General features: G+C 45.2%; 1 pseudogene; it reads right to left on the bottom strand.

Moving 5' to 3' along the window:
- Positions 1–8676: 8676 nt before the first annotated feature.
- Positions 8677–10142, bottom strand: LOC127229056 (heterogeneous nuclear ribonucleoprotein H-like; annotated as a pseudogene).
- Between the last annotated feature and the right edge of the window lie 8157 nt (positions 10143–18299).

Genomic DNA, 18299 nt, shown 5'->3' with positions numbered 1-18299 from the left:
ACAGACCATCACTATGAAAATTAGTGTGGAAGTTCCTCAGGAATTAAAAGTATAATTATCACCAAAAAGACTTTTTATCTTATTGTAGAGATACTCACAAATTCATGCTCATTGTTGATTACTCACAAACGGGAAACAGAACCAGCCTAGATGTCCATAAACTGACAAATGGATTAAGCTAGTGGAACATATACACAATGGAATTTTAGGTAGCCTTGAAAAAAAATCTATTTGCAAGAAAATGGGTGAAACGGGAAACCATCATGTTAAACAAAATGAGCAGATTTAAAAGATAAACACAGCATGCTTTCTCTCTTATGAAGAGCCTAGACTAAAAATTGTAAATATGTATTATGCATATGTGTGTTTGTGTGTGTAGATCATGAAACTAGGAAGGGGATCATGAGAGCAGAGGAATAAAACTTAAGGGGTAGAGGATAATGTAATACATGGGATAAAAAAAGCAGAAGGGTGATAGAGGGAGGGAAGGGACCAGCTGGAGGGGATGGGGGTAGGTAACGAGGGTGGGGACAGGCGATGGGGGAGGGGAACATATGTTAACCTAAACCATTAATTCTGAAAAGTAATATATGTTAACCTATATGATAGTTTAAAAGGTTGAGTGTGTAAAAATTTACTAATCTATGTGAATTTCCTTTATGTTTCACTTTATATTTAAGAAGTTTTAAAAACTTACAAGTTAAGGGTTTCTCTTAAATGATATACAAAGATAATCAGGTGACATCAGATTAGGAGAAGGGTTTGTAATTTTGAAATCCGATGAAGGACAAGACACTTCAAAAGAGTCCTTTAAGCAGCACTGAAGAACATTATCTATCATGGGGTTGACGAGATGGCTCAGCAATTGAGTGTATACTGCTCTTTGAGAGGACCAGAGTATGGTTTCCAGCACCCACACCAGACAGCTCATTACCTGCCCGAACTCCATCTCCAGAGGATCCTGCCCCCTCTTCTGGAATCTGTGGCACCTGCATTGTGCATGTGTGCTCTTTGTGTGCTCCCACACACAACTGGCAAGGACAAATGGTTAATGATTTGTGAAGAAAAACAAGATAAAAAACGAGTGAGAGATGTTCCAGTTTATTAATACTTGAGTAAATAAGTCACTGATGAGTCACTGCTTTACACCTATTGACCTGACAAACATTAGGAAGCTGGCAGTGCTGGTTGTTATTGGGGACATGGCAGCAAGAGCCCCTGATCCCTGCCAGAAGGACTGCAGAGAGGAGGAGCCATACTGGGAAACAGTTTGGCTTAACCTAGCAGAATGAAGTGTGCATCTGCCATGGCACGACAACAGCAGACTTTCAAACACTCTAAGGGTTGAAGAAGAATTTAGTAGACATGCTGGGAAATCACAGACAATAGGGCACCATTCTTGTTGAAGGGAAGGACATCCATAAACACTCAGGCTTCTTTCTAGGGCCCACTGCATACTCCCCATGCCATCTTGGGTGAGTTCTCTGAGCCTGGATCACTGGAACAAATCACTTCTCACTGATGGATGGAGACAAATGCATCTTCGTTTTCATTTGCGTTGTGGTGTAATCCCAGTACTAGAGAGAATATAAGGAGCTCAGTGCAGTCTCAGGAACAGTCTGAGATTTGGTGAGGAGCAGTGCAGTCTGGAGATGCAATCTGAGGTTAGGTGGATCACCCCTTTGGTGAAGAGCTCTCCGGTGGCTTGGCCGCTTTGCTTCTCTGATCTTCAGCATGAGCCCCAATATCTGCCTTTGAGTTCCTGAGAGCCTCCAGCTAGAACCAATATAGACATGCTATTCATAGTCACGGGTCTAGACCAAGCCATGAAGAGGGAGTAGAGAGAAGGAAGTGAAAGGCTTCTGGGGCTTAACTCTGGGGCTACCAACACCTGGAAGCCAGGAATGAGGGAAAGGAATTACAAAAAGAGTCATGTCCAATGCTTGTGAACCTGCACATGGGATGAGGACTGCAAGGTGACCTCAAGATGTGGCAATAGAGAAGTCACTGGTGACCATGATGGAGGTGGCTTTGTTGAACCGGAGGAGGAAAAATTGAGGTTCACTTTCTGTTTTAAGATGTCACATAGTGGTGACATTACTGGGGGAAATGATTCATCCGAAAAGGATTAAGGATGCATGGGGATGAAGTTCTTGTTTAGATGCAAGTATCCAGTGATAATAAATGCTTAGGTCTGTGGGTGAAGCTCAGCCAGTAGAGAGGTTACCTACCATTCAGGAAGTTCTAGCTTTGATCCCCAAGATCTCAGAAACTTGGTGCATGGTAGGGGGCTGTCTATAATCCCAGCCATCAGTGGGTGAGAGCAGGGAGGCCAGAATTTCTATGACATCAACAGCCAATAGTGAGTTTGTGGGTACACGGGGATACAGGAGACCCTGTCTCAATATCAGTAACAATAAATGCTATGATGAAAAGTAAGCCAGGATGTTGATCGGATGGCCAGGGAAGCCATGTGTAAAGGAGCAAAGTTCCATGGAGATCAGACTTGCCACTGAGTCAGGGATGCTGTACAAGGAGCAATGTGTGTATAGTCCCTATGATAGAGGCACAGCTAGTGAATTTCAAATGATCCTTATACTTGTCTTGGAATTACCCATCATGCTCCACTGGATGCTGTATCTGGAGTCTCAGCAACTCATTTGGTTCTAATTTTAATGATTTGTAGTACCTGGTGCTTTGCCGCTGGAGTTGTTAATATCCTATAAATCAGCCCCTTTAAGTGGCACCATGTGCCTAGCTTCGGCCCGGCTATAATTGCAGTTTGGCTTTTGATTAGAGGAAGCCCCCTGTGCTGCTAGCTGTGAGCTTGCCTGGGCGGCTAGACATCCTCCCACAAAGCAGGGCAGGCTGAGCCACTGGGGTCCTAGGGAGGTCAGAGCTCTGATGTGCAGAGGACACAGCTTCTAGAAGACTCCCTGGGGCACTGGAGTGCCAGCCCTTCTTCTAGGATAATGGCAGGATCTGTGGAAAGGGAGACCGGAACTCCTCACCCCCTTTAAAGCAGTAACAGAGGAAGGCTTTCTTGGCTCTCCATAAGGCAAAAGGAATTGTCATTTGAATTTTGGGCCATTCCAATAACTCACTAAGCACTGACTGAAACAGCGTTTAAGCCAGGAGTTGTGCAAAAGCCCAAGTTGAAGAGCCAAAGAGCTGTGATTGCTAAGCTCAGGGGACTTGGGGGCAGTTCCCACTGGGGGATTACTTTCCAAGTGTTCTGTCTCTAATCAGCAATTCAGGACACCCAGTCTGGACACTTGAAATCAACTTCAAACCTGAACCACTTCAAGGGCAGAAGCAAGTTCCGATGGTGAGGATCTCTCTGAGCATTGCTGGTTTTTCTTCCCCTGTTCCTCCCCCAGTCCCCTCCTTCTTTGTCCCTTCCTCCATCCCTTCCTTCTTCCCTCCTTTCTTCCTTCCCCTAGTTCTTTTCCTTCTTCACTTCCTTTTTCTGGCCTTTTCTTTCTCCCCACCCCTTACCTGAGTATCTCCCACCTTGTCTCATGAAGCTCCCGGTCTAGACAGAAAGGCAGATGGTGGCAGACCCTAGAAGAGACTAAAGGGTACAAATATATGACAGAGAGTAATATGTGGCTCAGGGACATGTTTGCTAAGAATGGCATGTGATAAGTGTGCCCAGCAGAGCCTGGAGAACAAGAACCAGGCCACTGGGACAGCTGGCAGGGGAAGTAACCAGCACTCTGTGGGGAGAGGGCAAGCTAGCATAGTGAACACCTGAGCCAGGGAAAGAGGGAGCTGGAGACGGTTGAGAGGGGTTCCCCAGCTGTGGGTCACCCTACATACTGGAGCTGGAAAAGGTTTGTAGGACTTCATATAAGCGTACTGAGGTCTGGCTCTGGTTGCTATGTGAAGGATGCCTTGGAAAAAGAGGGAGAGCTGGGGAAGGGGCAGGGCTCTTTGAGTGCCAGGTAGGAGAGCATAACATTGTGACCCAGGTGTAGCAGTGATTGTGGGAAAAAGAGGGGAGTGGAGGATGAGCTGGAGGCAGTGTGGGCAGAACATGCCTAAAGATCTGGAGCTCCAGAGGGGAGAAGGGCACCAAGGTCAAATGTGAGGATGTTATCTGAGAAACCAGATGGCCAGACCTCTGTTTTCAGAGATGAGGGAGACAGCTGTGGTGTGTTTGGAAATAGTTAGATGTGGAACTTAGGGATGACTCAGTCTGTAAAGAGTAACTACGTAAGAATAAGGCCCCAGAGGTGTCTGTAACCCCAACACTTAGGGAATGGGACAAGCAGATCCCTAGAGATCGTTCAATGATCTCCAAGTTCAGTGACAGACCCTCTCAAAAACTAAAGTAGAAGGTGCTGGAGCATTGTCTGATCTTCTAAAGGACCAAGGTTTGATTCCCAGCACTAGTATAGCAGCTCACAACCATAAATAACTCCAGTTTTCAGGGAATACAATGTCCTCTTCTGGCTTCTGTGGGCACCAGACACACGTGTGGTGCACAAACACACATGTAGCCAAAACATCCACACACAAAATAATAATTAAAAAATAAGGTGGAGACCAATCAAAGAAGACTTGATATCAACCTCTGGTCTCCACTTGAGCGTTATGCACACGCAAACACACTTGTGTTGGCCGAAGTTTCCTGTCCTAACCACCTGCTCCCAAATTACCAACACAAAGACATAAGATTATTTACAAATGCTTAGTCAATAGCACAGACTTACTACTAACCAGCTCTTACAACTTAAATTGACCCATTTCTATTATTGCCAATGACTCATGGCTTGCTCCCTCTGTGTCTCCTGGTGACTCCCCTGACTCCACCCTTCTTCCAATCATTCTCAGCTTGGTTCTCCCACCTAACTTTATCCTGTTCAGCTATTGGCCAATCAGCTTATTTATTAAATTAATCATAGCAACTGTGTAAAAGAATATTCCACACACTTGTACACATACTCACACACCTGCACATACAACCACACATTCCCATACACACAGTGCGCGCGCGCGCGCACGCGCGCGCACACACACACACACACATTTTAGCGCACACTTTTACACATTCCAGCAGGAACACTGTGTACACCACAGAAAAAGGGAAAACAGAAGCCAGACTCAGTCCTGCATGCATTATACACTTGTGATTAGGCAAGTGAAGTTGCTGGATGACTAGTTGCTGTCTGGGTTGAATTCAGAGAACAAATGTGGGGAAGGAAAGTAAAAGAACAAAGTGTAAGCAGTCTCCTAGCCAGTAGTTCTTGGCTGTGGCAACATACAAGTATCACCAGGGAGGTTTTTAATTCTAGGTGCCTGGGATGTAACACAGAGCACTAAGGGTGGGCTTTAGACAATGGGACCCAAGTCCCATTGAACTCTGTTCAAGATATATCATCCAGATGTCTCAGGGATTGGTCATCCAGATGTCTCAGAGCTTGGTCCATCGATCTACAGCATGACCAGTGCCTGGAGTTTATTTAAAATGCTACAGCACAGGTTTCACTCAAAATCTACAGAATTACATGCTGTGTGGCCAAGACCCAGTCAAACTATGTGTTCACAAGCTGGTATTGGCTTCCCTATTCTTTATATCTTTGAGGATGGATGTAATACTTGGAGCTGTGGCAGTTATCTTGTAACCATGAAGCAGCACACTTGCAGACAAAGGCAAAGTGACTGATAGACAGCAAAGTAGGATAAGATAGGAAGTCCTTGCCATTCCTCTGAACCTGACTCAGCAAGGCCTTGCCACTCCCATAGGTCAGAGGCACTGGGATCCTTGATATGGCCAACCATACTTCATCCATTCCCCACATCCAGGAATTTATCCATTCCCCATAGTCTCTCATGAGGCTCAGGAAGCCAGGGCTGAACTGATCTGGGCTAGACTCCAAGATCAATGCAGGTCTTCTATACACAGCTCTCTCCGCATCTCACTCCCGGGGGACCTGTAGGCCTGTGTCCTTCCCAAGAGACACAAGAGGACTCAGAGGCTGTGATGGCTTCATCTCGATGACAGAATGAAGTGGCTAAGGTATGGGTACATACTGTCAGACACAGCATGTGCCACTGTTCATGGCTTGGCAGTGGCTAATGGTACAGGAGCTGTTCTCTCACTCTTATAAAGGAAAGGAATTAATTGAGGCATTGGCTTATAGTTTCAGAGGTTTAGTCCATTATCATTATGACAGAAGCATGGCAGCTGGAGTCTGGTAACATGCAGGTAGACATGGTGCTGAAAACAGGCTGAGAATCCCACATCTTGATCCAAAGGCAACAGGAAGTGAACCAAGACACTGGGCGTGGCTTCAGCATATATGAGACCTCAAAGCCCGCCCTCATAGTGACTCACTTCCTCCCCAAGGCCACACCACTCCACCAAATCCACTCCTTATAATAATAGTGCTATTCCCTATGAGCTTATGAGGATCAATTACATTCAAACTACCACATTCCACTCCTTGGTCCCAATAAGCTTGTAACAGTATCATAATGCAAACTGCATTTAGCCCAACTTCAAAGTCCTCATAGTTTATAACAACCTCAACCCCCTTTAAAAGTCCAAAGCTGAAAGTCTCTTCTGAGAATCACACAATCTATAACTGTAATCCCCTATAAAATCAAAATACAGATCACATACTTGCAACATATAATAACACAGGATATATTATATATTATCATTCCAAAATGTAGGGAAGGGAGCATAGTGAGGAGATACTGGACTAAAGCAATACCAAAACCAGCTGAGCAAACTCAAAACTCTGTATCACCATGTCTGATGTCAAAAAAGTCTTCAGATCTCCAAGTCCTTTCAGCTCTATTGACTGCAACATACTTCTCTTTCTTGGGCTGGTTCCATTCTCCATTAACAGCTTTCCTCAACGGGTATCCCACAGTTCTGGTATCTCCATCATCTTAGGGAAGCAATGTAGGCTTCCTTCAACTTCACAGCTTCACACAATGGCCTCTCTAGGGACACCCCAGACACATGCTTAACCTCAGTGACTTTCCTTAGTCAAGGAGGCAAATTCTATAGTCCCTTTCTTCTATCCTTGACTTCAGAACCATGTGGCCAAAACTACCAAGTTCTGGTGCTTGCTGAAGAACTTGTCCATTGAACATGGCCCCCTTGTTCAATTACATCTTCACCAACGTTGTTTTCGTGGTTTTCTTCACTGCCTAATATTGGCTGTCCTTGAACTTGAACTGTAGATCAGGCTAGCCTCAAACTCTGACATCTTCCAGCCTCTGCCTTCCAAGTGCTGGGGGTGCTGGGATTAAAGATGTGCACCATCACACACTGCTTTAAGCTTTCCTTTAATTCCTTTTCACAAGTTGGAAAACTACCTGGGTGGGATCTTGCCCTGAGATGACCACTCCTTTTAACCCATTTCTCTCTCTCTCTCTCTCTCTCTCTCTCTCTCTCTCTCTCTCTCTCTCCAGAGTTTTTCTGTGTAACAGTCCTGGCACTTGCTTTACAGATTAGGCTGGCCTTGAACTCACTGATATTTGCCTGCCTCTACCTCCCAAGTACTGGGATTAAAGGTATGCACCACTGCCCAGTTTATTTCATTTCTTAATCTGTTTATCTCTTTGAACACAGAATTTAGCTCCATTCCATTTCCTTGTGCTCCTTTTTTCCTCAAATTGTACATTTTGTATTTTTCTTTCTCAGCTTGTACCTTTTCATATAAATCTTCACTAGAGTTACCACTAATATACACACAGCAGAGTCTACACTAGGTTGTTCTGAGATCTCCTCTGCCAGTGGAATGAATCCCTTCAGCCTCAGGCAGACTCTTTGGACAAGGGCAAATAGTAGTTGCAGTCTTCACCAAAACATCACAAGAATGATCTCTAGGCAACATACTAAAATTCTTTTCCTCTGAAACTTCTTGAGCCAGCCCCCCCCCCAACACACAGTTGAAATTATTCTCAGCACCATCGTCTTGGGTGCTCCTCCTAGTATGGTTCATCAGCATTCCTCTGCTTTCCTAACCCAAAGTACCAAGGTTTAAATTCCTTCAAATAAAAATAAATGGTAAGGCCTATCACAACAATATCCCTTCCCCTAGTACCAACTTTTGTCTTAGTTAGGGTTTCTGTTGCTGTGAATAGACACCATAGCCATGGAAACTCATAAGGAAGCATTTACTTGACACAGTGGCTTACAGGTTTAGTTTATTATCATCATGGCAGGGAAGGGAGCATGGTGGCTGGGAGTATGGCAGTGTGCAAGCAGACATGGTGCTGGAGAAGGCGCTAAGAATTTTGATCCAAAGTTCACAGGAATTGATTTTTGTTTTTGTTGTTTGTTTGTTTGTCATGGCTGTCCTGAAACTCACTCTGTAGACCAAGCCGGCTTCAAACTCGCAGAGATCTACCTCCCTTTGTCTCCTGAGTGCTGGGATTAAAGGTATGCACTACCATTGCCCTGCCCAAATTGTTTAACAGTTATAGTTCACTCAGCTTCACTGTATCATCATCCTGGATGACTACTATGTCCAACAATATTGACCTTTGCCCTTCAAGTGACCCTAATGTTCATTTAAGAGAGTAGCTATAAATCAAAGGGTTGGATTGGAAAAAAAATGTTAAAATAAGTCCAGGGTTTCCTTTCTCTTAAAAAAAAAATTACTGAAAGTCAACGATCAAAATCAGTTACATTCCTCATTTACCTACCACTTATACTGACTTGCTAGAAATCCCTCCCTTTCCATTCATGAACATAGATGCACAGCTTCCTATTGTAGTAGTACTATTCACTGCTCCTTGGCTACTTGTGCAATGTTTGAATAAAAATTACTAGGGTTTTCCTATAAAACTTGGTCATATTTGCTAATATTGGTCTGACTGCCTTAGCCACCTCCATACTATTCAGATGCTCTCTAACTGGGCCACCATAACTGGACTGGTTTGACAAACCCATGCCTCTGAGCTACTGTAAGCACCGCTGCTTGCTCCCACTGCAGAATTCAAGAAGAGTTCTACATATCTGTGGCGCATATTTGCTTTGTCTTTTAACATAGCTGCATCAGCACCTTCATCTTTTTCAAACTTAACAGCAACTTCACCAGTCAATCTGCCATTGGGTCCAATTTCAATATGTACACAGGATTGAGTGGTGAAAAAATGTGAATGCCATTCTCAGTAGTTCTTTGTAAGGTGATGTGTACATAGTGTCCATTGTTGTGCTCTGGAAAGTAAAACATCTATCCCCATATCTCACGAGAAACAATAATTGAGGCCTCTTCCAAACCTATCTGAACCAAACCCGTAGCTCCACGGCACCCCTCCCCGGGTAGGGAGCGAGTGGAGGAGCCGACCTCGGCACGCACGCACAGAGGGGAGACCCGTGTTTCTCCCCTCTTCCCCCCCCCCACTCATCCCTCCGGAGGTGGGGGAGGCCCGGGCAGCCCCGGCGGTGGGGGATGGGACGGGCGCGCGCGAGTGGCCGCCTCCGCCACCGGCACCCCCGACTTGGCCAAGGCCGGGAGATAGCCATTATAATCAACACAACCTCTGTAACCTCCACTACAAACACCACACCTCATTTCTCAAAGCTAGCTCCTCTGCCAATGCTGTTATGTCCTCTGCCATAGGTCTGACATAGGCTGCTGCATGGCTATAAGTTCTCATCGAAGACATAGTGAGTTCTAACTTCAGCTCAACCACTTTTAAATATGATTGTATACCAATGCCACATTCTTTCCTTGTGTTTCATTATAGCCTTTTCAATGAAGCCTCCCTGTACTTACCCTCTGGAAGTCCACCTGCGATGTTATTCCATTTGGCACAATTTCCAGCCCTGAGAAGAACTGAACAATTTCTTCCTTGCTATATCCAGAGGAGAGTCCTCTAAGCAGTGCAAAAGACCATTGGCCATGTCGTGACTATTCAGAGCTGTATGCTTCAACACCAAATCTGCTTCGATGTTGTTTGATCTGAATACTTCAGAATTATCTGTACCCCACGGTTTCTCTGTCTTTTTCCAAGGCTTATTTGATTTCATAATCTGTTTCACATTCAGCAATAGCCTCAATACTAGGTCTGGCTTCTCTGGTTAAATGAATACTTTGAGCCTCATTTTGAATTTTGCAATCACAAACAAACAAACAAACAAACAAACAAAAAACCCAAAACTGCTGCATCTTATCAGCTGAGCACAACCAGGGTGAGTCCAGAACATTCCCCAAGAATGAAGTCTAAAAATTCAGATTATACACAAAAAAACACCTATGCATGTTCTTCAAGGAGCTGTGCATGTTCAGAGACATCCTCCATGTGTTGTGGGAGTGCTGGGTTGAGCAGGATAAAAGTAGCCAAAGGGGCATGCAAGGGATGGTCTGTGGAGACATATGATGGGCAAACTATTATAGAATAAGACTAGCCACTTCCCCTCACCTGGCTGCCAGTGATGGGGAACCTGAAAGAGGCTGGTGCCATTTAGGGATCAAGGGAGATGGAGTACATAGCTGGCAAGCAGGGATGAAAGGAAGTTGACTAATAGTCTATGGGGGAAAGAATTAATAGAAGCAATCTATATTAAAGGGGGACTTATTTGGTTGTTTTGTGCAGTGTGGAGAGGGTAGTCCAACAATGGACGTCTTCCCACTGGAAAGGCTGAGAGCCTGGCAGCTGCTCAGTCTACAAAGCTGGAACCCTCAGCAGTTCCAATCTCACCCTGAAGGCTTGGAGGATTCTTGGAGAGCCAGTAGTCTTCAGTACATGCTGAAAAGCAGAAGAAGCTATGTTCTGATGACAACAAAGATGACAGTATCAGTGGCAGCAACAGAATATATGCACTCACCAGCAAGAAGTAGAAGTAGGCAGGCAAACACAAACACTTTTCCTTGGAACCTTTTTATATATGGGCCAGAGATAGAAGATGGTGTCCACTCAGGAAAGAGTCTTCATCCTTAGCTTATTTTTCTAGAAAACACCTTTATAGACCTAGTGACCTAGTGAAGCTGACAATTAAGAAGAATCATCACAGTAAGATGAAGGACGATGGAATGTGGAAACCTTCACAGAGGATGTCCAGGAGGGCTTAGCCCAGGACTGAGGAAGGCTTTGGAGCTGGGAATTCTGTAGTCTAAGTTAGGCCTTCAGAAAAGTCACATGCAGCTGTGAACAGTCGGATCAGGAGTAGAGGGAAAGAGAGAGATTCTCTTAAAACTGTACTTACAGAAAAATGACACAAATGCATGTTATGAAATGAGTCTTGAACGAGAATGTTCGATTGGAGACTCAGACAGAATCCCTTATCTTTGCACAGTATCCCCACATCCAAGCAATGAGTGAACCTGTAATTCCACTTGGTAAATGGCACTTAGATGATCTAAGCAGGGCCCATCACGTCTACAGAGTCCCATCGAACTCTAGGAGGTAGACACAGCAATAATTATAGCTTAAGTGTGACCTCAATTCCCCAGCCTTAATACTCTTGGCTGAATAGTCCTCCAAGACAGACCCCGTGAAGCCTTCTAAACTCCATCTTCCTCTGCCTTCTTTCCACTCTTGTCTGGCAGCCATGTGGGCTTGCCCTATGGTCCCTGAATGGCTTGTCCATTCCTCATTTCCCTGATTGGAAGCCAGGTGCTCTGAGGTGGTTAATTACATTCCTTTCTCTGTCCAAGGAGCAGGCTGACATTCAACCCAACCCCTTTCTATTTATTTTCTGTTTTCCAGTCTAATTTTGGGCATATTTTTTCTATTTAAAGTTATTTGCTGGCACTAGAATACAGTGCTCCAAGAGACAAAAATACCCGAAGCCTTGTTAATGAGGAACAGGGCACTTGGAACTTAGGGATAAAGCATAGAAAGAAATTGGGCCAGCTGGAAGGGGGAGAGGGCTGGGATAAGATGGGCAGACTGAGAAGGATGCTGGAAGAGAAGAATCTGGTAGGAAGGTCCTGATGACCTCATCCTCTAACATCTCCTATTTCTCATTTGTAATATGGGGCCAGGGCAGGAAATGGACAGGGCAGGAATCAGAGCTGGGATCTGTACCTTCATCAAACTCCTACGTTCCAAGCCAGAGATAGAATCCTCACACTGGCCTAGGCATCTGTAATTATTTTAAAGCGCTTGAGCAGGTGAGTAGGCAGGATTCAGTTGACATCCCAGATTCTGAGAACAATGAAAGGTGTTCATATCTTTGTCCTTTCAAAAAGTATGGTTGGAAGCTTGGGGCATGGCTCAGTGGTAGAGCATTTACTTAGTATGCACAAGGGTTGTCCCCAATACTTCAAATAAATGCATTAAATGTTGCCAGATTTCTCTCTACCTGATCACTATTTTATCTTTCTTTATTGATTTTCCTTCCTCTTCCTTCCTTCCTCTTCCCTCCTCATTCTCCCCTCTCTCTCTCTCTCTCTCTCTCTCTCTCTCTCTCTCTCTCTCTCTCTCTCTCTCTCTCTTCTTCCTCTTGTTGTAACCCAGGTTAGTCATGATCCTAATATACATATCTGAGAATGATCTTGAACTCTTGCCTCCTGCTTTAGTCTCCAGTCTCCCAAATGCTAGGATTACAGGCATACACTACCACAGTCTTCCAGACCATGATCTTGATGGTGCAACTGGGGATCTGGCTCCAGAAAGAGTACCTCAATATAACCAACAAGGTTTTGAACCAAATATTGGGGGTAATCTAATAGTAGAGATATTTATAAACATAAATATTCCAAGTCAATATGGCTAGTTTGGTTAAGCTCTATTTGGGCTAAATTGTTGTGGGCTATTAAAGATGTGTTACATTTGTTTATGTGGTGGAAATTTTGTTTAATGATGCAAAGATGTGTTGCATTCTCTCATGTTGCATTTGTTTAACTCTGTGAAGCCGTGTTACCTTGCCTGCCTTAAATACTGAATGGCCAATAGCTGGGCAGAAGAGAGAAATAGGTGGGACTTCCAAATAGAGAGAATAAATAGAAGTAGAGTATAAAGAGAAGAGTGAGAAAAGGAGAAGGAGATCTGGACACTGGGGGCCAGCTATGGAGTAAGAAGTGAAGAAAGATATTTAGAATAGAGAGAGGTAAAATATAGAAGATAAATGGGATAATGTAAGTTAGGAAAGCTATCTAGAAACAAGCAGGCTAAGGCTAGGCATTCATAAGAAAGAGTAAGTCTCTATGTATTTATTTGGAGCTGGGTGGCAGGCTCTCAAAGAGTAAAGAGTAAAAACAACCACTACACTAAGATCTACTAAGGTAGATCTCTATGAGTTTGAGGCCAGTCTAGTCTATAAAGTGAGTTCAAGGACAATCAGAACTATACAGAGAAACCCTGTCTTGAACTCTGCCCCCCCCCCAGAAAAAAAGTGTGTTTGGTTTGCAGTTGAGTAAAAACAAAAACAAACAAACAAACAAAAAAAAACTAGCTTTCAAGATTGAGGCTCTGGGAGACAGGGCATTTCCCTGTCTTCTTATTTGTGATCTGTTTCAGATATGGCTGGTGATGCCCTCCCTTCCCTCCTGATAACTGCAAGTCTCTCATACCTACATTCAAGACCAAGTGGGGATGTGAAATGGGCTGGAATGCAGACATATGGCAGGCACTGGACTCAGGATACTTGCATTTGGTTCTGTTCCTGCACTGTCCCTTTCTTGCGACCCCTCACATTTGGCCCTTTCATTTCTTATGTTTAAAGTAGATAAGGATTACAGGGAGGGACCTGGCACAGTGCTCAGCACACAGCAGGACTTGACTTGGGTGTCAACAGCTCTCTTTGTCATAGTGTTCTTGACTCCTGGTCACAATGCTGAGCGATTGGTTGCATCATTTCTTCTTCACAGATGAGAAACTGAGGCTCGGAGAGGTTAGGTGACTCACTCAGAGATGCACAGCTGGCATTTGGATCAACTCCATCTGCTCTGGGATGGGCATCTTTTAATTTTCTGGACAGCACAAGGGAAATGGAGGCCTCCCACACGAATGACAATGGGTCCACGATTAGTAGGGTCCTGCCCTGAGCCCCATGTCTACTGGGACATGAGCCAGGCAGGACCCAGGAGACAGGGCTGTGGAGGCCCCAATGCCAAAGATTTTCAACAACTGGACTTCATTTGAGGTAGTTACTTTGGAATGGCAGAGGGGTACACAGGAGGTATGGTGTCCCCCAGGCATGTGGGAGCCGGCTGTCAGTTAATATGGAAAATGATGAAGACAGCTGAATTTTTTCATGTTATGTGTGCACCAGTAATGAAGCAGGAAGAATTTGGAGAGGAGGGTTCTGTGATGCAGGGAAAGTGTTACAGATGTTAGAATCACGAAGGAAGGCAGGCTCTGGACCCTTTGAGGTTGAGGGGAGCATCTCCAGGCATCAACAGTGAGACCCTGGCAATTTGGAAATGTCTGTAGCCTAGGAGCAAGTGTGCATCTGGCATGGAGGGCACAGAAACAGGGCTTCTTCTCTGGACTGGTTCTGCTCTCTAAGTTAAAGCAGTGCCAGGACCAGGATGGACACTTGGAACAAAGTAAACCTCGCTCTACAGGAAGGAGAGTAGGAGGTGGCGAATCAGGGTATAGCTTGTTATATAGTAAATTTCTCTGATGCTGCCTCGCCATCCTTGTTGGACTATACCTTCCTGGAGGGATGCTAAGGCTAGGGCAGTCAATAACTTCCAAATCTCAGGAAGCCAATCAACTCATCAGTCTTAGGAAGCTCCTGAAACTTGACAAGATTCACACCAGGTCTCCCCATGGTTATGTAGGCAACAACTGCTGATGAGAAGAGTATCCCAGCAGTGAAACAGCCTGATGGAGTTCCAGGAATGTAGTCACCTGTGCTGGGGTGAGCTTTTCAGTGACAGTGGCCTATAAGTCACCATGCTTCTGTAAAGAACTCCTTCATCCTTTCTCTTTAGTAACCCCAATAGACTCACTGATTCGCTAAGCGAGAATTGAGTACAATTGCTTGGTCAGTCCACTGTCAGTGCCCTATCAAAGTGAAAAGATGTATGTGCATCTCCCCAGGAAAAGTCACACAATAAGCAGGAACTTACGGTGGGGTGGCTGAGGCCCTCAGCAGATTCTGTGAAATGTGGGAGGGCTTCCTGGAGCTTGCAGGACTCAGAGGCTGGTTAGGAGAGCAAGAGAAGAGCTGTACTTAATGAATACTTAATGTACTTAATGGATAAGGGAAGCTGTTGACCCCATCTGCGTGTTTCTGTTGGTGAATGGATAGCAACTGAAGTGCACATTCTTTCTCAGTGTTTCAGCTCATCCATCCTCCTTGTGTTTTCATTAAGGAGAAAGAGCTCTGGGACTCAGTTCCCTTCCCATGGGAGTGAAGCAAGCTCTGTCCTCTGACAGCTAGGATGATCAGCTAAGGACCCAGCTCTAGTCTAGTCAGCTAGGTCCTCAGATAAGCTTAAGTTGTCAAGCAAACATGGTTGTGGAGTTCTTTGGGAAGAAAAGCTGGGAGCTAGAAGGATACCCCAGAAGTGTCAGTTAGCATACACTGGCTTGTGCGCTAGTTTGATGGTTTCTGGGGATTGTAGTTCCCCTTGCCCTCTGTAGGCTACCCATCAGTGCTTGTCTTCTGCAGGCTACTCACCACCCCAGCCTCTGATGCTGATCCAGAATTCATTCCTTCATCCCCTCTGTTGTCTGCATCCCCATGGCTCTGTGTGCTGTGTCAGCCATGCTTGCTTATAGCAACATCTTTCCAGCTCACTCCCCAGCAACCAGAGGGATATTTTCAAAGAATGGACTGAATGGCATTCCTCCATTTCTACCTTGCCTGTGTCCCACTCTCCTTCCATTGACCTTTCTCCAACGTCAAGACTTGACTGGAGTCTTCCTTCTACTTATGCCACTTTGTTTATTGTCATTTTGTTCTGTTTTTCGTTTGTTTGTTTTGCCATGCTCTCATCATTCTCTCTATCCCTAAAGCATGCTGAGCTCAGTTTTGTCCTGACTCTGTATGACACACGTCTTTCAAGCACCATGATAGGATATGTGACAAAAGTCCCTGAAATGTTTATAAGCCCAAGAAACTGTGGAGTGCATTTCTCAGTCGTATACTAGAAGAGCTAGGCTAATGATTGGCTCTCCTCCAGGAGGTGATGTGGGGACCCAGGCTCTGCTCAGCTGTGTCTGTTTCATCCCAGGGCCACATCTTTGCATTCCGTCAAGGGCAAGACAAGAGAACAAGGAGGAGGTTTGCCCAGTTCTGCAAATCCCAGGTCTGCTCTCATATAGATGGCAAGAACAGGTCATGAAGTCATGCCTGGATGTACAGGAGCAAATATTAGTGAGGGAAAGAGCAGAGTTTGATGAGCAGTTAACTCCCCAGGCCATGGTCACCTTCTCAGAGATACCTTTCTTAGACCATCTCTTAAAAAGGAAATGTCCCTCTGTCACTACACATCTCCTGACATCATGTAATTTTCTCCACTGTCTTTCAGTCTATAATCCTGTGAGGGTAGGGACTTTGGCCCATTTATGCCATATCCATAGCATCTAGATCAGGGTTCTGACAATGGCAGCTGCTTAGTGAATGTTTATTGAATTACTGTCATCCAGAAACTAGAAGAGGAGAAAACATGTCATCTAATGAAGCTGGTATGATGCTGACCAACAACCCAGACTCTACAACATCTCACAGGAGGCTAAGTGGCCTCATGATCAGAAAATGCTTTGGAATATGAAACCCACCCAAGCAGATTCCTTTCCTTTCCCGTTGCTGTAGATCTCAGAAAGGTAAGGCTAATGTCTGAGTCAAGAATCCTGGGGACAGGGTTGGCTCTGCCCTGGCTTCTGTGTGAACCCCTCTTTTGTCTTCTGCTAGCCTTGATTTCCCAGCCTGCAAGATTGAGGGTGGCTCAGAATGGGCCAGGCAACACTCCACATTCTCTGCAGTGTGCCAATGGTAGATGACCTCCCCAGAGCATGGCAGTACCTTCTTTTTCCAACTGTTGACCTTTGGAGAAAGCGCCCCTCCTGGTCTTCTCTCCCTCTGTGGTCTTAATAAGGCTTAATGAGGGGCCTAGCCCCTCAGCGGCCACCAGCTCATACTTACACTCTGGAGCAGGGTAGGGGGAATGTGGCTAATGACAGGGTCCTGGTATGGGGTGAGCTGACAACCTCGGCTGGCCTTTCTGGGCCTCTATTAACAGACCACACAGGGAAATGTCTTCCCAGGACCCATGATTTTCAATTTTTCCACTGGAGAAGGCAGCTGGGAAGAGGTGGCCAAGAGGCCAGAGACAATCATCTATGTTTCTCTCAGCACCATTCTACCTGTCTTCCAGCTAGCTCTCAACTCACTCTTCTGCCTGTTCTCTCACCTGGCTGTTCACTTACCACATCCCATACCTACCTGCCACCTATGCACATATCCATCGTTTCTCCTAACCATCTACCAAGTTACCATCCAACCAGCCAGTAAACCACACAGGCAAAATATGCCTAGCCAACCTTCTACCTCTTCATCTGTCCTTTCCACCTACCCAACCATCTTACTACTCCTACGTCCACCATTCTGTCCATGCACCCATCCACTGCACTGTCTGTAATAAGCCCAAGCTAACAAGAATAAGCAACCATGGGCTAAAACTATAAGTCAAACGAAGCATTTTTGCATTTTAAGTTGATAGTCTCTGGTATTTTTCCAGGGCATTGGAAAGTTGACTAACACAGAGTTTATTGAACTCTGAACTGTATGGAGGCTATATGGTGCCTCAGTTTCTACAACCCAACAATGTAGATTAATAATACCAGCTTCTTTGAGCAGTTGAAAAGGCTAAGGTTAAGATGCACCAAATACATGGAATAAATAGCCCCTGTTTTGGTACATAGTGAAGAAAAGTTACTTGTCACAATTTCAGAACAGCCCCGTGAAGCCCAAGCAGGATGGGGCATTTCCTACTCCTGTTTACTTGGAGGACCTCCACTCCTGCTGTGGATTTCCCCTTCCCCCTAACTCCTCTGTATCCTCAGATAGCCCCAAATGTGTCTCCTCTGAGTGTGGCTTTAATTCAAGCCACTGACACCAAGTGTCAGGCTGTCAGAGAGGGTGTCAGGGAAAGCCCCTTGGCAATGTCATCTTTCTAATCACCCAGTGTCATGCCCCAAGTTCAAACAGATGTGGCCTGGTAGGCAGGGTGGTAGAACACTTGGAGGGTGAGCTGTGATGCCAGGCAAGCTTGGGCTCTGTGCTTGCTTGCCTTTGCCTCTTCATTATGCTGAGTGTGGCTTTGTATTTCTGGGGCTCATGCCTTGTCTGTAATGGCTATGACACGGGCTGTCAAGCAGATGTGCCTTCACAGGAAAATTGATGGCATCCTGTTCTTGAATCCGGA

Source organism: Phodopus roborovskii, unplaced genomic scaffold (assembly GCF_943737965.1).
Source record: "Phodopus roborovskii unplaced genomic scaffold, PHOROB, whole genome shotgun sequence".
In the NCBI taxonomy this organism is placed as follows: domain Eukaryota; kingdom Metazoa; phylum Chordata; class Mammalia; order Rodentia; family Cricetidae; genus Phodopus; species Phodopus roborovskii.
The sequence above is the reverse complement of the archived record's forward strand: the minus strand, read 5'-3'. Positions and strand labels throughout refer to the sequence as shown.